This window comes from Rhincodon typus, chromosome 13, assembly GCF_021869965.1.
Source record: "Rhincodon typus isolate 14 chromosome 13, sRhiTyp1.1, whole genome shotgun sequence".
NCBI classification, from domain to species: Eukaryota; Metazoa; Chordata; class Chondrichthyes; order Orectolobiformes; family Rhincodontidae; genus Rhincodon; species Rhincodon typus.
This window is the reverse complement of record NC_063344.1, coordinates 5,721,890-5,744,360: the sequence shown is the minus strand read 5'-3', so window position 1 is coordinate 5,744,360 and position 22,471 is coordinate 5,721,890. Positions and strand designations below refer to the sequence as shown.

At 44.0% G+C, this 22,471-nt stretch overlaps 1 long non-coding RNA gene across 1 annotated transcript in view; it reads left to right on the top strand.

Moving 5' to 3' along the window:
• The first annotated feature begins 4,421 nt into the window (after positions 1 to 4,421).
• The window catches only part of LOC109922683, a 72,985-nt gene continuing 54,935 nt past the window's right edge, over positions 4,422 to 22,471 (top strand). Inside the window, exon 1 of the long non-coding RNA XR_007263551.1 lies at positions 4,422 to 4,507. This is a non-coding gene — a long non-coding RNA (uncharacterized LOC109922683). The remainder of the gene's footprint in view (positions 4,508 to 22,471) is intronic.

The window sequence follows — 22,471 nt, the reverse complement described above, 5'->3', positions numbered from 1 at the left end:
CCAAACACTACAAAGTCTGCAAAGGCAACTGTTAATTTAAATCAAAGGGCAGGCACTCACACAACACACAACCCCATAAAAGCCGCAACCACTGCAAATGTATTGACTTATGGATATGTTCCATGTTTGTAAATTTTTAACAACCCAAGAGTCTGAGGCTTATTGCTTACAACAATAATCTGTCTGAACCACACATAGTACCACTGAGATTACTGCGGTCCTGAAATCTATTAAAAACGAAGGCTGCCAAATTTTCTCATGAATCTGTCCCTTGAAATCCATAGTTAGCTATTTATCAGACTGATGTGTGATGTTAAATCAAAGCCTACATCCTCCTGCCCCTTCCCTCTCTACAATATGTCTGCAGAGATTCTGAAATCATTCATTGTTTAAAACTGATCGTGTGTAATAACTTAGCACCAGAGCGAAGGCAATGATTCATAAATGTGTAATAATGTCAGTGCATGTGCAAAATGCTTTCACGGCTTCCGATGAGAAATGTGATTTTAGCAAACTACAGTTTTTCTCTTTGAGAAAGTGGTTTGATGATGGGGGATAGGACCTAGTTGTGGTGAGCTCCAGCATGCTAATTGTAGCATAAAATTTCTCCAGAGAAGTTAAATGTATACATGAGAAACCATTCTGCCAAATAGTTACCTGCCAAACGTTCAAATAAGTGGTGGGGTCTGGAAGGCACTGCCTGGGAAAGTATTTGGATGAGCATTTGAAATGTCACCCCATTTAAAGTTGTGGGCCTAGTGCTGGAAGTTGGGACTAATGTGGATTTAGCAGTACAGACTCAATGGGCTGAAGGGCATAAGGGGAGGCGATGGCCTGGTGGTATTATCGCTGGACTGTTAATCCAGACACCCAGGTAACATTCCGGGGACTCAGGTACAAATCCTGTCATGACAAATGTGGAATTTGAATTCAATGAAAATCTGGAATTAAGAGTCTAATGATGACCATGAATCCATTGCCAATTGTCAGGAAAAACCCATGAATATCCTTTAGGGAAGGAAACTGCCATCCTTACCTGGTCTGGCCTACATGTGAACGCCTGGCCCCCAGCAAATGTGGATAACACTTAACTGCCCTGCTGGGCAATGAGGGATGGGCAATAAATGTTGGCCCAGCGAGCAGTGCCCTTGTCCTATGAATGAATAAAGAAAAGGACCTCTTCTGGACAATGTGATTCTATAAACTGGGGGCTTCCAACCATTTGGAACAAATTAATAGTGCAAGCAGGTTGGATTTTCTAGAAGAGAAAGTGAACGGGCTTTGGCAATGGGGTGTTGACAGCCAATGTAGGCAACAAACAGTTTAGGTGGGGAGGTGGGAAAGGGGGGAGTTTTCCCACCTTATCTGCCTGTGAATGGATAGTGCTCCCAGAGGCTGCTTCTGAATGGACATCCAGCAGGGAGACTGCACCGAGTATCCAGGCTCGTATGCATCTGATTTTGCAACTCAGAAATCAGCCTGTCGAGAAGGTCACAGCTTGAACAGGAAATTCAACCATCGGCGCTTGCAATTTCCTACACGTCAACCAATGTACGTTTTGCATTTATTTTTCCTCGAGATAATAACTGAGACGCAACACTGTTAGAAAGCACCGGATCTACAAAGACTATGCAGTGCCATCTGAACATGCTCAGAAACGAATAACCCTGCAGTTGTTCATTCGCTCAAAAGTCGATCCAATTTTCCCTTCTTCGCATTGCCTGACTTTCTGGGCACTCAGAAAAACGAGGTTACTGCAAAGTGAAGCGCTTACACTACAGGGTGGATTACTCCTGTTTGTTACTCAACCAATTTTCATTGATCTCAAAGCTGACCTTTTCCCAGGAAGAAATTGCAGTCCTCGAAAAGACAGAATCCACTTCTGATGGATTCATGCTTTGACTGATGTACAATTGGTGCAATAGTTTGGAGGAATTACAGTTAACTGATGCAATGACATGATCCATGATGGTACAGCTTCCTAATGTCAGACAAGGGAATGCTTTCTGGTTTCGTTTGTAGTCCCTGGTCTGATCAGAGTCAATCAACTGTGTCTGGGTCGAGTCAGACTCATAGAAGTCACGCTTTAGTGATACAGAAGACATACCTCCTCAGACAATGTCCTAAGTCATGTGGTCAGAAAATCTCGCCAAGTAACACAATGCATGTAATTTTCTAAGGCAATCCCAAGTGCGATGACTGTCATTATTGCCCCCATGTGCCAATGAAATGTACACTGTAGTTAACACACTAACCGAGCTGGATCAGTAGCTTTGACAGTAAAGTAAAACTCCCTTTAATTTTAGCTGAGTTGTCTCACTGGATCAGCAGTGAGGTTGTGGTTTTAATGTGCACTCCCTTACTAGGCTAAAGAGCTCCTGCTCCTGGCCTCGTTACCCCATTGGCAGCTATTCAACTGAGGGTAATTGCCCACTTCAGGGCATCAGCCAATGCCTGGGCAGGAAGGCCATCCATTAATCTTCCCACACTGGACAAAGAAAGACAGAGCTAATGCTGCTATTCTTACAATCCAGAACCCAGGCTAACATCCTGGGAAGCAAGGGTTCAAATCCCACCACAGCTAATGGTGAAAGTTGAATTCAGCAAAATCTGGAAGCAATCTGGAACTAACGGTAACTAACTGTGTAACCATTGTCAGTTGGTGTTAAGAAACCCCATGTTGTTCACCAATGTCCTTGAGAGAAGGGCAGCTATCTCATTACCTGGCTTGGCCTACACGTGACTCCAGACCCACGGCAATGTGCCCTACTCTCAACTGCCCTCTGGTAATTAGGGATGGACAATAAACGTTGGCCTGGCCAGTGGTGCCCACATCCCATAAAAGAATTTTTAAAAATTTGGGTGGGGCAGGAGGGTGATGGGGTCCCTGCCTTGCATCCCTCTGTCCAATTAAACAAACCCTAGCCTCAAAAGTGCCACTTTGGGGATTAAATTCCACCCAGAGGGAGGGACCGAGTCCAGTCCTCTTTGACCCTTGAGAATAAAGGAATTAGATTGAGCCAAGTCCCCATTCTTCCCCTTATCTCATCTCCATTGAGTTAGAGGTCGCCACTGTGGGAAAGTGAGATCCTAATTTAGAAGTTATGGCTGGATGGTTTGGTGCTATTCCAGTTATTTCCATGGAGACTCAGTGTGGGAGGGACCCATTTGTTTCACAGGCCTCAGGGGAACCCTGGTAAGCCTTCCCTGGAGGAGTCACCAGGCCCAGACCTCTTTGTGTGTCAGACAAATAGGAAGAAAACCTTAGCCCTCCCTTTGCCTGCAGCAAAACTTGCAAACCTATAAAATTCTAAGGGAACTAGACCGGGTAAACCCAGGAAGGATGTTCCTGATGACCAGGGAGTCCAGATCCAGGGGCCCACAGTCTAAAGATATGGAGTAGGCCATTTACGATCGACATGTGGAGAAGATTCTTCACCCAGAGAGTGGGGAGTCTGTGGAATTCTCTGCAATAGACTAAGGTTGAGGCCAAAATACTGAATGTTTTCAGGAAGGTGTTAGATATAGTTCTTAGGGCTAAAGGGATCAAAGGGTATGGGGGAAGAAAGAAGGAACAGTTGGATGATCAGCCATGACCATATTGAATGGCGGGGCAGGCTCAAAGGGCCGAATGGCCTGCTCCTGCTCCTGCTCCTGTTTTCTATGTGTGGGGGCTAAAATGGTTCCCTCCCTCTTACCCCATGGATCTGTTCCCTTAACCCTGGCACCGGCCTCAATCACCACACTCCACCATGAGTCACGTCAAGGATCTGACTTGAATCATTCAGAGATGGTGGGAACTGCCGATGCTGGAGAATCTGACATAACAAGGTGTAGAGCTGGATGAACACAGCAGGCCGAGCAGCATCAGAGGAGCAGGAAAGATGACGTTTCGGGTCTGAACCCTTCTTCAGAAAAAGGGTCTGAAGAAGGGTCCAGACCCAAAGCGTCAGCTTTCCTGCTCCTCTGATGCTGCTTGGCCTGCTGTGTTCATCCAGCTCTACACCCTGTTATCTCTGATTTGAATCATGGTGGGTCACTGGAAGAATTTACCTTACCCCAGGCTACGTCCCCTCACCTTTCACAGTCAGGGCGACAAGAGTCTGCTATCTTTTTGTGCCAAACATCCTTTATCTTTGTGTCAGTGATAATAGGGCACTGTCTGTGTGACATATAATGGTCTGTTTTTGTAGCGTCTACTGATTGTCTGCAGGGTTCATTTCCTCCATGTCCACAGCTGAGAACACAGTGCCGCTGTGGATGTTACAATTTGCATACTAATGAGAAAGCTTATTCATTGTGAGACTGCTCGGTCATTTGATCCATTGTTCCCATTCCTCCTCACAAAGATAACATCTCGTTGTCCAAAAGTGGTGCTGAAGTAACCCATTCTTAAATGAAGCTGTTTATTTTTGTCTCCACAGAGCAGTGGTGGTGAGCCGCAGATAAGCAGCACCAAGGCTGAAAGCGCTTGGCTCTTTCGGATCTGGTACAACTTTGATCACAAGTATCTTTTTTGCTGAACTGTAAGTCTTGTGTCAATTTGCTACGTACTTTAATACACCTCTGCAGTGGATCCTACAACAGAGTACATGTCATCCTACGTTACAACGCAGCAGACAAACAACAGGAGCACAAATACACTGTAATGTTTAAACTGTAAAGCTCTCTGGTGATGTATCAACATAGAAACGTATAGGAGCAGGAGTAGGGCCATTCAGCCCTTCGAGCCTGCTCCATCATTCAACGTGATCATGGCTGGTGATCTAGCTCAGTCCCTCGTTCCTGCTTTCTCCCCCATACCTTTTGATCCCTCAGCAGGTCTGGCAGCATTTGTGAAGGAAAAAACAGAGTTAACGTTTCCGGTCTGGTGACCAGTTCTGAGGAAGGGTCACTGGACTCAAAACATTAACTCTGTTTTTCCCTTCACAGATGCTGCCAGACCTGCTGAGCTTTTCCAGCAACTTTGTTTTTGTTCCTGGTTTACAGCATCCGCAGTTCTTTCGGTTTTTATTTCCCTTTGATCCTTTAGTCCTAAGAAAACAAAAGAACTGTGGATGCCAGTAATCTGAAATAAATGAAAACAGAAATTGCTGGAGAAACTCAGCAGATCTGGCAGCATCTGTAAAGAGAAAACAGACTTGACGGTTTTGAGTTCAGTTCTGAAGGGTCATTGGGCCTAAAACATTAACTCTCTTCTCTCTCTCCACAGATGCTGCCAGATCTGCTGAGTTTCTCCAGCAGTTTCTGTTTTTATGTCTAACCCCTTCTTGTAAACATTCTGGGTTTTGACCTCATCTGCTTTCTATGGCAGAGAATTTCCACAGGCTGGTTACTATCTGAGTGACGACATTTCTCCTCATTTCATTCCTAAATGGCTTACCCCATATCTGTGACCCTTGGTTCTGGACTCACTGGTCATCAGGAACATCCTTCCTGCATTTAGAGATAATAGGAGCTGCCGATGCTGGAGTCAGAGATAACACAGTGTGGAGCTGGAGGAACACAACGGGCCAGGGAGCATCAGAGGAGCAGGAAAGCTGACGTTTCGGGTCAGGACCCTTTCTGAAGAAGGGTGCTGATCCAAAACATCACCTTTCCTGCTCCTCTGATGCTGCCTAGCCTTCCTGCATTTACCCTGTCTCATCCTGTTGGAATTTTACAGGTTGCTATGAGATCCCCCTCATTCTTCTAAGCTCCAGTGAATACAGCCCTTACTGATCCAGTCTCCCATCATCTGTCAGTTTTGCCATCCAGGAATCAGTCTTTGTTGCACTCTTTCCATTGCTAGAATATCTTTCCTCAGATAAGGAGACTGAACCTGCACAGACAGACTTGAGTCTTGTAGATGGTGCACAGTCTTTTTGAAGGCAGGAACTGCGTTATTTACCACAGGATCCTCAGCATCCTGTAGCCTTTCACAATGTAAGAAGCCTCCTTACAAGAAAAATATTTCATATTTTTACTGTCTGTTATCCCTCTTATTCCAATTATTCCCTCCTTTTTGATGTGGAGGTGCCGGTGTTGGATTGGAGTGGACAAAGTCAGAAATCACACGACTCCAGGTTATAGCCCAACAAGTTTTTTTTTTGAAAACACAAGCTGTCGGAGCGCTGCTCCTTCAGGTGTTAGTGAGAGAGGTAGTATCAGACGCAGAATTTATAAGTAAAACATCAAAGGGTCACACCACTGATCAGGATGTATTAAACAAACCTGAGATGCTGTGTTAAATCTTTAATCAGTTAGAAGGCTTTAATTGATTAATATGCATATGTAAATCCCCGAATTCCTTTTAAGTCACAGTTCTGAGAGAACTAAAGGTTTTATTTTTGTTTTTTATTTTGTTAGTCATCCTAAAATCTTCCAAATTTTCTGGCCTACCACCAACCTTTGCAGCATTTCATGTATTTTCTTTCAATTTAATCCCAACCTTAGTCAACTTAGAATTCTCTGAGTGGTGCCTCCTTAGGAAAATGGAATAAAATTGTGGTTGCATGCTATCCATTAACATCCATGTTAACTCTGATCTCTCTCTCTTTCCCTGCACCTTCTCTGTGGCTGCAGCACTATTCTGCGCTCCTCTTCTACCCTGATGCACTTTGTATGGCCCAATCTGCCTGTATTGCACACAAAACAACACTTCTCATCTGCACCTCAATACATTTGACAACGATAAGGCAATCAATCGATCAATGTGTTCGACAGATTCACCACCCTCTAGTTGAAGAAATTCCTCCTCATCTCAGTTCTAAAGGGTGGCCCCTTCACTCTGACACTGTGCCCTCCGGTCCTAGTCTCTCCTACTGGTTGAAACATCTTCTCCACATCCATTCTATTCAGGCCTCTCAGTATTCTGTAAGATTCAACCAGATCCCCCCTCATCCTTTGGGGTTGCCTAGTGGCTCAGTGGTTAGCACTGCTGCCTCACAGTGCCAGCGACCCGGGTTCGATTCCAGCCTCGGGCGACTGTCTGTGTAGAGTTTGCATGTTCTCCCTGTGTCTGCGTGGGTTTCCTCCAGGTACCTTGGTTTCTTCCAATGGTCCACAGATGTACAGGTTAGGTGGATTGATCACAGTATCCAGAGATGAGCAGGCTAGGCAGCTTAGCTGTGGGAAGTGCAGTGATACAGGGGTAGGTCTGGGTGGGATGTTCTTCGGAGGGTTGGTCTGGACTCAATGGGCTGAATGGCCTGCTTCCATGCTGTAGGGATTCTATGATTCTAAAGTCTATCGAGTACAGACACAGAGTCCTCACCCGCTCCTCACATGACAAGCCCTTCAACCCCAGAATCGTTCTTGTAAATCTGCTCTGGACCCCGTCCAATGGGAGCACATCCTTCCTTAGATACAGATTCCTCAAACAGGTGTCGCACCCTCTTGCTTACACGTGTAAGGTACTTACGGTGTTCAGTGATCTATTTAGGAAGGTTCCTGTAAAATATCCTTGAACATTGCTGTAAAATTAACTTAACCAGAACCAATGTTTCCCCCAGTTACCCAGCATCCACACTTAGCCAATGTGTGGCAAAGTTTAATGATAAATATTATGGGATGTTATACCAATGGTTGTCACGTCCGGGTGGACACAATGCAGTTTCCAAGCAACTAAGAATAATATAGTTTCTCATAAAAGATCTTTAGCATTGGGGTCTGTACTTGAAACATGCTACAATGTTATAAGTGATTGTGTAAGTATAATGGACACAGGCCTGCAGTGGTGATCAGACTAAACATTAATTTTCAACACATGAACTAAAGTACCCAAATAATGCAAACCAGAGACACAGAACGGCATAAGAAAAGGCCATTAGGATCCAATCATTTCAATATTTTGTGACTTGCATTTTTCTCTCCCACTCACTGTCCATACAGAGTCCATCATCTTTATCTCTGTCACTTCTCTTTATTTCTGTCGCCCTGGCTCTCTATCACCTACACCCACTCTCCTGACTGGCTGTCTTATACTCCCATTCTGCTTCTTTCTCTTTCTTACACAAGTGTGTACACAATCGCAAATAAGAAAATGTTTCCCACGGTTAACCAATTCATTGCCATGTTACAGAGTAGCCTTTTGTCCTTACGAAACCAAATGGCACAGAAGAAGCCATTCATCCTGCCTATCCTTTGAAAGTGCAATTTATTTACCTCTGATATCTCTTCGAACCCCTTCAGTTTTATTCTTTTTTTCAAATACATGTCTAATTCTCTTGTAAAAACCATTATTCAGTCTAACAGCTTCGCAGACCATGTATTGCAGATGAAAACAATTTCACTGTGTCACAAAAAAAAATCCTCAATTTGAATCTAGTTCTTTTGCCAACTGTTTCAATCCTGTCTCCTCTGGTTATTGATCTGCCAGCAGTGGAAACCATTTCTCTTGTTAGATTGCTTGAGAACCAGAGTTAGGGACTTCCTCTGTGCCTTAGCCACGACCAATAACATTCACCAAACAGACTTGACACATTTTCAGGTTTGTCCCAGGTCTGTTACTAATCTGTGGTGGAAAATTATCATTGAGGTTTTAGTCAACCTGTAAATTAATTCCAGACGCTCTTAATTGTGTTTATTTATCATGATAAGGAATTACCTCTGCACTGAGCAATGAAATTGCTCTTCACTCCCACAGACTTCATTCAATGTTCTCAGAGATTGTTGTCATACACACACCAGAAACAACAAAAATAGAAATTGCTTGAGAAACTCGGCAGGTCTGGCAGCATCGGTGGAGAGAGAAACGGAGTTAATGTTTCCAGTCAAGTGAGTGTTCATCAGAACTCACTGAAGTGTCACCGGACCCGAAATGTTAACTCTGCTTCATCCCCGCAGGCGCTGCCAGACCTGCTGAATTTCTCCAGCGATTTCTGCTTCTGTTTCAGATCTCCAGCATCCGCAGTTCTTTCAGTTTTATTTCATTCAGTGTTCTTCTGGGTGGGGCTGAGACAGATGTCCCGCAGGATCCAAGATCCACCTGGCACGTGGATAATTTGTAGAATATCCAGGATGAGGAGCGAGTGATCAGGTTTTCATATGTTCAAATGAGAGTTGTTGTCAAAAAGCCTGCTATATCATCGAAGCTGGTTGGAATTTGATAATCTTCTAAACAAATATGGGAAAATGTCCAGTTAACCTTTCAATGAGGCAATTGGCAGTTTGTAAATGACAGCGAGGTAATGCCTTTCTGTGGCACGTTGCCAAGTACATGGGATTTACTCTGTCATGAACGCTACGCTCTGTGATCAAGAGGAAATCTGATTGTTATTTAGTGTTTTAGCAGTGTTTGAGCTTTCACCTGAAATACGAAAGCCAGCTCTGTGCGTTTTCGGACGCTCCTTTGAATACCTTGTGCCTCCACAAGTTTAAAAACCTGCTCATTCTATGGTGGACGTCTTGAATTGTAACATCACTAGTTTTACAGACGAGCTCAGTATCGCAAAGTCTTGTTAAGTCACATTGGATTTGCATTGATCGGGTGGAGTTTCACACCCTAAACCGAGAGAACTGGCAGGAGGTGCAGTGAAAATTGGGTAAATCAATGGCCTCTTAAGGGCCCCCTGCTCCCCCCACTCAACCCATTTCCCCTCATTATTGATATTTTACCTACAGTGGAAATGTGCACAGGTCATGGGGCAATATGGCAGCTTTATTGTATGCTGATTTGGGGACCCTGTGCTCTATAATGCGCAAACAAAACTCTCACTCTGAGCCAATTTACAATAGAAACTCTGAGCAAGAGTAGGCCATTCTGCCCATTGAGCCTGCCCTGCCATTTAATATCATTGTGGCTAATCGTTCGACTCAATTCCCTGTTCCCACTTGCTCCCCATGAGCATTGGATCCCGTGTTTATTACATTCTAATGATTTAAGTAAAATGGGTCTGGAGGGACGCAGTCAAGTCATGGCTTTTTAAGCGATTTCAAGCAGCCACTGTCTGTGCAAAATTCAGCCTTTAGAGTGGCTTTAACCTGGTATATATCCCCAGGTGCTTAACAAAATAAAAAGCCCAAAGATTTAAAGATTCATAACAGGAAGTGGCAGAAACACTGAGCAGTTCGGAAAGCTACAATATTGAAATCTACACAACTGTTTTCATTGTACAGCACAGCAGTGTGTTCAACACAGTCTTTTTGGAACTGAATATGCTTGCCTGCAGTGTGTAGGCGATATAGCTTTGGAAGACTAGGAGGACATTTGAACATGGTTGTATTTCAATGCGAACATGCCCCTTACCCAAGTAATGGCCTATATTGGCTCTTCTCCTATATTGGCAACTGTTTACATAAATGGCCCATATGATCTTTAAAATGTTCATCATTTGGTGCGGCTTGCAAAACATTGTAAATCTCCTCTGGAGCATTTAGGGTTAAAAGTCTAGGTTTTCAATTTGTTTCTGCGGAGATGAGTGAATTTAGCATTGTGTCTAAAATCTACAATTCCAGATTATAGCATTGGGCCCTCTGACTAATTTGTCCTAATAAGGTGAGGATCATCCTGTCATCGAGTCTGAACTTTACCTTTCAGCATTTCGCATTAGGATTGCTGCTCAGTGTACCTTTACACAGTCTGCAAGGCTCATCACTTTGCAGAAAGCTCCGGTGTCTACTGGGCCGTTCACCTTCACCCGATTCTCTCATCCTGCTGCCTTCATCACAGCAATTACAATCCAATTTTCTCCTTTCGATTTGATGTTACCAGCTGCTGTAAAGTGTAGATTGAATTGTCTGGATCTTTGTCAATCATCTCTCCACGGATTTGTCCAAATCTGTGTCCGACCTAGAAACATAGAAATTAGGAGCAGGAGTAGGCCATTCGGCCCTTCAAGCCTGCACCACCATTCAGTATGATCACCCAATTCAGTCCCCTGTTCCCGCTTTCTGCCCATGACTTTAACCCTAAGATATAGAAACAGACCCTTCAGTCCGACCAGCCCATGCCGAATATAATCCCAAACTAAACTAATCCCACCCGCCTGCTCCTGGCCCTGATCTCTCCAAACCTTTCCTAGACCCAAATCATTGACCCTCCTGTTCCTCTGATGCTGCCTGGCCTGCTGTGTACCTCCAGCTCCACACTGTATCGACTTTGATTCCAGCATCTGCAGTTCTTACTATCTGCAAAACCTTATTCTAGGTTGTTGCTCGGTTATAAATTCCATGATACAAATGCAGTCACAATGGGACTTTACTTTTCAGGTCTGCACTCGCTCCTGTTTTGCCTCCGCCCTGTATATCTTCCACCAGCCCTTTGTGCACACTGCTGATCCTTCCTCGTTCCCCAATTAAATATTTTGTTGGTCAGCCAAAGAATGATTACCAACATGATTGAGAGCAGGTTTCACTGCAGCCACTGTGACTTACAATTTCCAATTCCTGCTTATCCCCTTCCTATCCTGACACCTGAAGAAAGAGCGAGACTCCAAAAGCTTGTGTCTTCAAGTAAACCTGTTGGACTATAACCTGGTGTCGTGTGATTTCTGACCTTGTCCACTCCAGTCCAACACCAGCACCTCCACATCATATCCTGTTCAGTTCGCTCCGTTACATTCTCTCTGAATAGTTCAGAATTCCCTGTGGCAGGTGTCTGATGCAGAACAAACTCAGACCTAGTGGCCTAAAGCAGGGGAGGTTCACCTGTTAGAGGAAGGATATCATTAAACTGGAGATGATTTAGAAAAGATTTACCAGGATGTTGCTGGAAATGCAGGGTTGAAGATATAAAAATAGACAGGAAAGGCTGGGAGTTTTTTTCACTGAGGGGTGACCTTATTGAGGTTTATAAAATCATGAGGGGCATAAATAAGGTGAATGAGAAGGGTCTTTTCCTGAGGATCGGGAGGTTCAAGACTAGGGGACATATTTTTAAGGTGAGAGGAGAAAGATTTAAAAAGGACATGAGGGGCAACATTTTACACAGAGTGGTTCATGTGTGGAATGAACTGCCAGGGGAAGTGATAGAGACAGCTACAGTTACAACATTTAAAAGATATTTGGATAGGTACACGAATAGGACAGGTTTAGAGGGATATGGGCCAAGCACAGGCAGGTGGGACTAATTTAGTTTGGGATTATGTTCAGCACATGCTGGTTGGACCAAAGGGAGTGTTTCCGTGCTGTATGACTCTATGTGCTGGGCTGCTCTAGCACTTTTCTTCAGTCACATTCACCCCCAGTAATATCTTTTCCCTGCATTTTCTGTGGCTACGCCTTAGTTCCCCCTCATTTCTGCTTTGATAAGATCTGCTGTTGGGTGCTCAAGGCATCCTCAAACTACTTCCATCAATAGCTGTTTCCATACTGTGTGATCCCCTTCAACAATCCTCATCCCTTGCGATTTTGCCCATGTCACAGCTGGTGTGCTGCTCATGTGAGTCAGCATCTGGTGCTGAAAGGCTTTGTGAGCTTCCACCAATGTGTTAGATGTTACCAGCATCCCATTTTTAAACCCAGTTAGAACTTACTTAACTGGGTCAGTTCTGAGGAAGAGTTACCGGACCCGAAACGTTAGCTCTGTTTTCTCCTCCACAGATGCTGCCAGACCTGCTGAGCTTTTCCAGTAACTTTGTTTGTGTTGTTAGAACTTACTTAAGCCTGCAAATCAGCATTTCCATCTCGAACACCAAGTTTGATCTAATTGAGGAGAGGCAGTGGCATAGTGGAATTGTCATTAAGCTAGTAATCCAGAGATTGAGGCTAATGTTCTAAATATCCTGGTGTAAATCCCGACAAGGCAGATGGTTGAATTTGAATCTGATAAGAATCTAGAGCACTGATAATGTTGATTATTGTAAAAACCCATCTGGTTCACTAATGTCCTTTAGGGAAAGAAATCTGTTGTCCTTACTTGATCTGGCCTACATGTGACTCCAGACCCATTGCAATGTAGCTGACTGATAACTGCCCTCTGGGCAATTAGGGATGGGCAATAAATGCTGCCTAGCCAGTGATGCCCTCATCCCATGGGCAATGAAAAAAATCGATGTGTAAACACTTTTAAATTTGAGTGTTCAGATATGTAATGTTGCATGATATCATCAGCAGTGATCCTAACGAGACCTTAATATGTATAGCACAAAACTTTAATCACTCAGTCATTGCTCATTAATCCAAGTTTAGTGGTCTAACAGTCCTTTGAGGTTTTAGCAAAGATTTGTAGCTTGGGTTGAGGCCTCACTGATGATGTTACCTAATATGGTGATGAAACATCTGAACGAAAACAAGCCAGCTCAGCGAGCAAGTCAACAACTTTGTCTAGGAGTCCTGTAATCAACATTAAACACAGCAGACCAGTCTGATGGAGCCTTCTGCCAAATCATTGTCACTTTTTATTCATCTCTAATTTTCATGAAAAGGAAATCTACCCATCGTTACCTGGGTGAATTAATATGGTGGTCTATTAAAATGGTGTATGTAATAAGGCTTGTTTACAGGGCCAAAGAGTTTCCTATTATCTGCTCCATTCGGTTAATAAGATCAGAGGTTTGCTCGACAGCAAGAGGATTAGAGTACAACATCCAGCTGGTCAAAATGCTGTCAGATTTCCTTTAGGTGACTCCACATCCTGTGCTAAATACTGATTAAGTAGTTCCCAAGTGACAGCAAGCACCACAGTTCTCTTTTAAGAATTGAGGCAAGGCATCCGATTATGAACAAAAGCTCCAAAAGTCTCAGGAAGTCCTGTAGCGTTGCTAATGATGTTTGAGCTAAGTGTGTGGTTTGTGATATGTTAAGTAATGCTCCTGTGTCTTAAGAGCCAAGTCAATGTTGATGATTTCAGACAGATCCCTACAGCTTCCTCTAAATAGTTCCACAAATGATGTTCTGCAACAGGGTATTAAGTTTCATTTTTACTTGTCTGTTGACAGCAACCCATGTCAACAGCAACTTGCATTTAAACTGTGTGTTCCTTTGAAATTGTGAACAATTTCCATGGCACTTCACACTATTGCTGGAAGTACTTTGAGGATATCTTGAGCATCCAACAGTAGATCTTATCACAGTAGGAATGAGAGGGAATTAAGGTGTAGCCACAGAACATGAATCATTTTTCAACACAGTGTGGCACTAACCAACATAAGGAGATACCACGACAAGTGGAAAAGCTTAATGAAAGGATGGGTTTTAAGGAGCATATCACAAGAGAGCAGAAGAGAGGCCAAAAGATGAGAAACTTTTTCATCCAGAGAGTGGTGGGCCTGGGGAATTCTCTGCCACAGAAGGTGGTTGAGGCCAAAACATTGAATGTTTTCAAGAAAGTGTTAGATGTATCTCTTAGGGCTGAAGGCATCAAAGGGTATGAGGGAAAAGTGGGAACAGGAGACTGAGTTGGATGATCAGCCATGATCATGTTGAATGGTAGAGCAGACTTGAAGGCTGAATGATCTACTCCTGCTTCTATTTTCTATGTTTCGATGCGAGAATTTTTAGGAGGGAATTCCAGAGCTTGGTAACTGAAGGCCTTGGCATGAAGTGCAGAGAGGCCATTGAGAAATAGAAAAGCTGAGGAGATGTGAAATAAAGCTTATTGTGACACCAGGAAATATTGAAATGAGGGAGTGTCTCTACACACTGAGTACGTGAATGGGTCAGACTAGAGCTGGGAGAGACCAGAGCATGGGGCAAATCCTGCTGATCCTGAATGGCATGTTTTCAACCTTCAACCATACAGGCTCCCCGTCTGCATGTTCAACTGTGTGAGGGAATACTCCCTTTCCACACCCAATCCCCGTGCTGTTCACTGTGGAAAGACCGTGGAATGTATCTCTTTTCCTGGGGTTGTTGTGGTCTGTTTCAGGATCGGCAGGGAATTTTACCACATCCTCACAGCGAGGGCAGTGGGATCAGGGATCTATCCACACGGAGGCTGTGACAGGAATGAACGCTGTCAGCCCAGAGCACCTGGGGTTTGACAATATGAGAAGGACCACTGAGCTCTCCGCTAATAAGACCAATGAGGCTGGTCCACAGATTCCCAGCACACACTGCCAGGTCACCACTGGACACTCAAATCATTTAACTCAGGCAGAAGATAGCAAGAATTGCAGATGCCAGAGTCAGAGATAACACAGTGTGGAGCTGGAGGGACACAGCAGGCCAGGCAGCATTAGAGAAACGGGAGAGTCGATGTTTCCGGCCTAGACCCTTCATCAGCACATTAACTCTCCTGCTCCTCTGATGCTGCCTGACCTGCTGTGTTCCTCTAACAGAAGCACAAGTTGTAAAGGGGTCAGTTTAGCTCCATTGGCTGGACAGTTGGTTTGCAATCTAGGGTGATATCAACAGCCAGGGTTCAATTTGTACACCAGCTGAGGTGACCATGAAGTATCCTCCTTCTCAACCTCTTCCCCCTGCCTGAGGTGTGCTGACCCTCAGGTTAAACCACCACCAGTCATCTCTCTCTCTCTCTCTAATAAGAGATCAGCCCTCTGGTCCAGTAGGATGATGGCACCTTTACCTTTTTACATGCCATAAGGAACACCCTTCAAAGGGAATAGCAGCAGATGGCCAAGCAGGACTATACAGTGATAGCAAGCTCATAGGGCCGAATGGCCTGCTCCTGATCCTATTTTTGACACCTGGAGTCTACATCAACAGTAACTGATACAGTGTGTGACCCCATGCCAAAGTTACTGGCCAAAAAAACTTTTAGGCTTTTGTGTTCAGTGGGCTGGTTTTGGTTTAGTGATTTTTTTTTGGCCCCAGTTGGATTCATTGACATTTCTGGCACTAAAGGAGGCTTTAGTGTCTGTATTGGCTGTTTGCAGAAGTGAGCTGAAACCAATTACACTGACCTGAGGAGTAACATTCTGATAAAAATGCAGAGTAACTGACCTCACTTCAGAGCAGAGATAGTAGGAACTGCAGATGCTGGAGAATCTGAGATAACAGGGTGTAGAGCTGGATGAACACAGCAGGCCGAGCAGGAAGGCTGACGTTTCAGGTCTAGACCCTTCTTCAGAACCGAAACGTCAGCCTTCCTGCTCCTCTGATGCTGCTTGGCCTGCTGTGTTCATCCAGCTCTACACCATGTTATGTCACTTCAGAGCACTTCAGTCATTCAAGGGGATCAGATGTGCAATTGCCCCAGGGCACAATTTGTAAAATCAGTCACCATCATATAAAGAAAAGTGAGAAAAGAGTGTGAATTGGTAAGGGTTCAGTGAGTAAATCCATCAGATATGTAACCTCTGGTCAGTATTGAGTCACTTCTGGAGAGGAACGAGAGTGTAAATGACCTCAGTATCTTTGTGTTCATAAAGAAGGTCAGTCATGCCTCTTGTTACTGCCAACAGCACGTGTGCATTTGTGTAGCTGCCTGGTGAGGACAGGCTGGACTTTACTCCCTAATGAAGTAGTGTGTCAATATATCCTGTACACGCACAGAATCGCAGTTGGACAAAGTCCTGACAAATGAGGAAGGCTCACACTAATGGCTGTCTGATAGTCTAATTCTCCATCTACCAATGATATGTGCTGACGTCTAAATGGACAGGACTCACTATCATTTATAATTTATCTGTGGTGTAGAGTTCAGAGAGCCTTGATGTTAAGGGAGTGTGTTGTAATTGTGACTGAAAATGTTAAATGTTGTACATATCCTCCACAACAAGCTCAAGTGTTCCACAAGAAGCCCCCAAACCAATTACGTCCCACAACAAATCTTGTCAGAACCACTTTGCTGAAAACAGCAGTAACCACTGACTCTTGCTCTTAGCCTTCATAGCAACTCTCTGTACCTCACACCCCAGGGGCACACGGTTGGGACACAGACATCAATGTCCCAGCCCTCTGTACCTCACACCCCAGGGGCACACGGTCGGGACATAGATGTCAATGCACAGCAGTCCCTGTCAGAAAACATAGCTCAGCTCTAGGTGGCCATCTGCTTTACCAAGACATTAAAGAGACATTGGGCAGGCCAGAATGGAAGCAAGGCTGTTTGTTCCTGCATTATTCAAAAGACAGCTGGGTATATATTTGAAAGTGGTGAAGTTGGAGGGTGATAGAGATCGGGCTGGAGAGTGGGACTAGCTGGGTAGCTCCTTTGGGAGATGGCACTTACACAATCGGTTGAATGGCCTCCTTCTGTACTGTAAAATTCAATGATATCCCCCTCTCTTACATAGCAACTCATTCCATTCTCTGGTGAATACAGCCACACCTTAACAACGATGTGTTCAGTTCATAAAGCATCATTTAACCAGCCCCCAGCGTAAATGTGTCAAACCTTTTTTTCCTTCCTGTTCTCGAACTCATATCAGTTGAAAGGTGATTGCAACCTGCCAGGTCCTCTTGCTACAGTATCAAACATCTGGCCTAGACTTTCAGTTTGAGAGAAAGAATAGAATAGGCATAAAAATAGTCTCTGCCAAATTAACGTGCAATATTATTTAACAGAGTGAGAAAATGAAGTGGAGTTTGTTGCGGCTTCATTCAAATGTGGCAAATAATTTTAAATGAGCTATAAATATTGACTCAATATGCTATCATTGTTCAGAGAGTGATGGAGGCAGAGGTGAGTAGATTATTTACAAACAGTACAATCAAATGGTGTAAGGGATATACAAGAAAGCTGAGTTCAGATGGTAGTCAGACCAATCATGATCGTAGCTCGTAGCAGAGCAGGCTCGAAGAGCCAAATGGCCTACCTCACCTGCTCCTAATTCTTACATTCATACGCTTCGCTACTCTGAAGCAGTCTTTTTTCAGTTTGGGTTGCTATGACACTAATTGTGTTTTGCAGTCCCATTCTGTTTATGAAATTTAATCTTAGCCTTAATGTTTCAAGTCAGCTGGCTAAGTATATTTGAAGGAAAAATTAATGAATGACCCTTTCGGGATATGAACATTGACACATCTATATAATCATACGACGTCCAACCTAAGAAGCTTCAGAACTACAATTTAATACAAAAAGAAAACAAACATCACACAGTACTTGAGATGCACTCAGGCAGCTATGAACTGAAACAGTCTGATCTCCAAATCTCCCCTGTTGCCATCACTTCACAACCAAGACAGATATTTTAGATCACCAGGAAAAGCTCCATTTGCTGGGAATCTGAAACAAAAACAGAAACCAAGCCTGATTTCTGAAGAAGGGTCTAGGCCCAAAACATCAGCTTTCCTGCTCCTCTGATGCTGCTTGGCCTGCTGTGTTCATCCAGCTCTACACCTTGTTATCTCAGATTCTCCAGCATCTGCAGTTCCTACTATCCCTGAAGAATACAGCAGGTTTGTGGACATTAGTATTGGAAACATGCTCAACCTTTCAGCTTTACACCCGTCATCCCAGCTGAGAGAATTCAACAGACAGACCCACTTAGGAATAGAACAGGCAAGGTTTTCTGAGAAAGGAGTTTCTGGAAGATTGGGAAAGACACAAACACAAAACAGAAACAGACACAAAAAAAAATCAGTCAAAACACTGTCAGGTGATGCGACAGATTATTTCAACTCCCGTTAAAGGATGGCTGAATCAAATAAATGTTGAAAATGACTCAAAATAAACATGTGAAATGTGAATAGCAAGGGCTGTGAGAGTCTGAGAGAAACTCTAAGGTTTTGGAGTAGATTTGTAGCTCGGGTTGTGGGTGTTGAGGTTGGTTGGCTCGCCGAGTTGGTTTCTTGTTTTGCAACAACAAACCATCTCGGCGTGCCAACCAACCTCAACAGTCTGAGAGAAAATAGGAGAGGTGGAAAATGTTTTAAATCTGAAGTGTAAAGCTATAAAGTCACCATTGTCCCACTCCCTCACACAAGAAAACAACAACTGGTGGTGGTTTAACCTGAGGGTCACAGTGCCTCAGGCGAGGGGAGAGATTAAGAAGGAAAGTCCTTTAGGAGAACCTCAGCTGGTGTGGAGAATTGAACCCACACGGTTGGCATCACTCTGCATTGCCTGACAGCCATCCAGCCAACTGAGCTAACTGACTCTAACATTCAGAGGCAAAAAAACTGCAAACGCTGGAATCCAAGGTGGACAAACAGGAGGCCAGGCAGCATATGGAGGAAAGGAGCAGTCAACGTTTCGGGTATTACCCTTCCTCACTGAGGCTAACACACTCTGTTAGATGTTTGGGGGAAGCAGTTTCCATCAAGTCTTGATGTTGCCAAAGAGATGTCCTCAAATTGTTGAGCCTCCTGTCCATTGGTGTATGGAGGAGGTGGCAGATACCACTTGTCCCAAGCTGTAACATCTTCATTGCGCTCACAGTTGAAGGTTGGAATCAGCTGCACTGGGCACAAAAGCTTTACTGGCTCACAAGTTTGCAAAGCACTGAGAATAGTGGCCTCGTGACTAACCTTCTAGGAGTAGATTGAAGTGCAGTAAGCCTCTGATTGTCTGTCTGTTTTTTAATGCCTTTTGACATTGCCTGACAAGCCACACTGTTCAAAAATCCTCTAAAATATGGTTTACAACCACCTTCTAGTAGTGATTAAGGATGGATGCTATTTGTAGTCACACCACTTTCACCCATACATGTAGAGCTATGAGAGGAATAAGTTAATAAAGTGGTGTTATTGGTGGGATCCATCACTCAGTCAGTTACGTTTGCAATGCAGTGACCATGGTCAAGATCCAAACCACAATGTGAGTCACAGCACTTTGAGGGATGTGTGTTAGAAAAGGCAGAATCAACCATCAATTCCGTTGCAGGAACTCATGGGTGCAATTCTTTGGGATAAATAAATAAGTAGGCTGTAATTCCTAGGCAAGTATGCTTCTGAAGCCATTAGCTTTACACTGTATGGTTGGCCCACAGCCCAGACAAACAGCATGACTGTGTGACAGAGAGATTGTTTACATAGCTAGGGAGAACAGTTGACTTTGCTTCATGGACATGTTTATGTGGTTATAATTTATTTTTACTGTGATCTCTTTTATCAATGTTCAAATGAAGATTTGCACTAAATTAAGAGGTGTGAAATACTCAAAGCTTCGGTTATTGATACTTTAATGGTCACTTTTAATTGACACTTCTGTAGCATTGAAGGAGTGCAAGTAGTTTTTTGAAGAATTATGAATGAGTTATTTTCTTTTCAAAGAAGTTTCGCACAAGTCATTGCTCCTATGGGGTTCATTGGTTCTTGCAGGGGTGATCTACAGTTCTGACATAGTAAATGCTGAGCGCAGGAACCGTGGGGTGGCCTATGGCTTAGAACAGGCCATGGGGGTGGGGGCGGGGGGAGGGGAAGATGGTAGATGGACAAGTAGGAATTAGCATTGAGTTGGCAAGCAGGTGTTATGAATCCAGACCATGGTTCATTACTCCTCTGAGGGGCTGGCTCAGCCACAAAAACTGTGGGGCCAGAGATGTTCCCCCTATGAACTGAGCTGGCCTGGTAAGGCGAGTGAGGAGCAGGCTCACTCGCTGCACCTTTACCCTACGCCAGCAAAAGCTGGAGGTTTTGGGAATGGGCGTTACTGGCCATTTTTAAATGGCTCCAGACTCTTAGAGCGCAAAAGAGGCCCTTCAGCTGGTTGAGTCTTCTTTTTATTCATTCGTGGGACAAGGGCAATATTTATTGCCCATAGGCCTGCTCCAAAGGTGTGTCATACCATCTCTAAACAGGTTAGAACAAAAAACATAGAACAGTACAGCACAGTACAGGCCCTTCGGCCCACGATGTTGTGCCGAACTTTTACCCTAATCCTAAGGTCTATCTAACCTCCACCGCTACCTTATACTATCATCCATATGACTATCTAATAGCCGCTTAAATGCCCCTAATGGGGCCGACTCCACTACCCTCTCTGGCAATGCATTCCACGCCCCGACCACTCTCTGAGTAAAGAACCTACCTCTGACATCTCCCCTATATCCACCTCCACTCACTTTAAAACTATGCCTCCTCGTAATAGCTACCTCCACCCTAGGAAAAAGTCTCTGGCTGTCTATTCTATCTATACCTCTGATCATTGATTGAGGTTGATTAGAAACGATCTACAACTTCACCAAAATTCAAAAGCGAGTCGCTTACAATGTGGGAACACATAGTCACTGCTTCCTGTGCACACTCCATTCAGAAATTCCAGCCATACATTGCCTGCCGTATTGCTTGAACCCCAGTGGTTAGATGTTTAAAATCAGACTGCGACTTTTTGATTTTTTGTTTAACATGAAACCTCGCCGCATTTAGTCACTTTCAAAGCCTGAGAGTTTGCCAGAGCTTGAATGGAGAAAAGCGTTGGCACAGTTGGCAAGACAAAAATATCATCTGTCAGAGGTGTTCCCTGCACAGGCAATTCAAACACACACTTAACAGTTTACAGCTTGAACAGGCATAACTGCATCTTGTAATAAGTTGGCTGTTTCAGTCGTCCGTGAATTATTGTCGTTAACGCAGAAGTTGAAATCCAAGTCCATTCCAGCTAGTTCAGGCATGAAATTACAAAGTGTGAGTTGTTTCTTGGCAGCATATTTTTATGAGAACTACCCTTCGATAACACGTAATTTGCAGGTTAGGAATATTGACACTTCAGTTAGAACTTGTTCTGGTCACTCTGCTGTAGGAAGGATATTTTAAATTTGGAGAGGGTTCAGAAAAGATTGACCAGAATGCTGCCTGGACTGCAGGGTTTGAGTTAGAAGGAGAGGCTGGATAGGTTGGAGCTCTTTTCACTGGAGCATAGGAGTTTGAGGAGTGACCTTAGAGGTTTATTAAATCATGAGTGTAGATAAGGTGAATAGCCAAGGTCATTTCCCAATGGTGGGGGGGGTTTGAAATTAGGTAGCATATTTTTAAGGTGAGCGGAGAAAGATTTAAAAGGGACCTGAGGGGCAACTTTTTCACACAGAGGGTGGTTCGTGTGTGGAATGGACTGCCAGAGGAGGTGGTAGATGTAGGTACAGTTACAAATAAAAGACATTTGGACAGGTACATGAATAGGAAAGGATTAGAGGGAATAAAACCAGAAGTTGCTGGAAAAGCTCAGCAGGTCTGGCAGCATGTGTGGAGAAAAAAATCAGAGTTAATGTTTCAGGTCTGGTGACCCTTCCTCAGAACATAGTGTCCTCCTATCCCCTAACCTCTATATTTACTGCGGTTTTCAGAACTGGTTAGCCATTTGTCGTGTGGTTTTATGCTTACATCCAAGTGTCAGGGTTCAAGACAAGGAGAAGGCAAGGTTGAGAACTTGTGCCTCCTTATAATACTGTCTGATACATATTAATACCACAATACATGATATTCAGGGAGATACCAAGTTCTAATCTTCCTGTTACATTATTAAAAGACTGTTCCATAAGCCCGACCACCTAATTCCAGTCATCTCCACATGATTCTGTGTGTGTTTCTGACATTGACATGGCTAGACTTCAAGCTCCTGCCCAGTTCCCCATGTATGCCCCTGTTCCTTTTCTTAACTTCATCCACTCAGTTCTATTTATGTCCATAGAACATAGAACATAGAACATTACAGCGTGGTACAGGCCCTTCGGCCCTCGATGTTGCGCCAACCTGTGAAACCAAT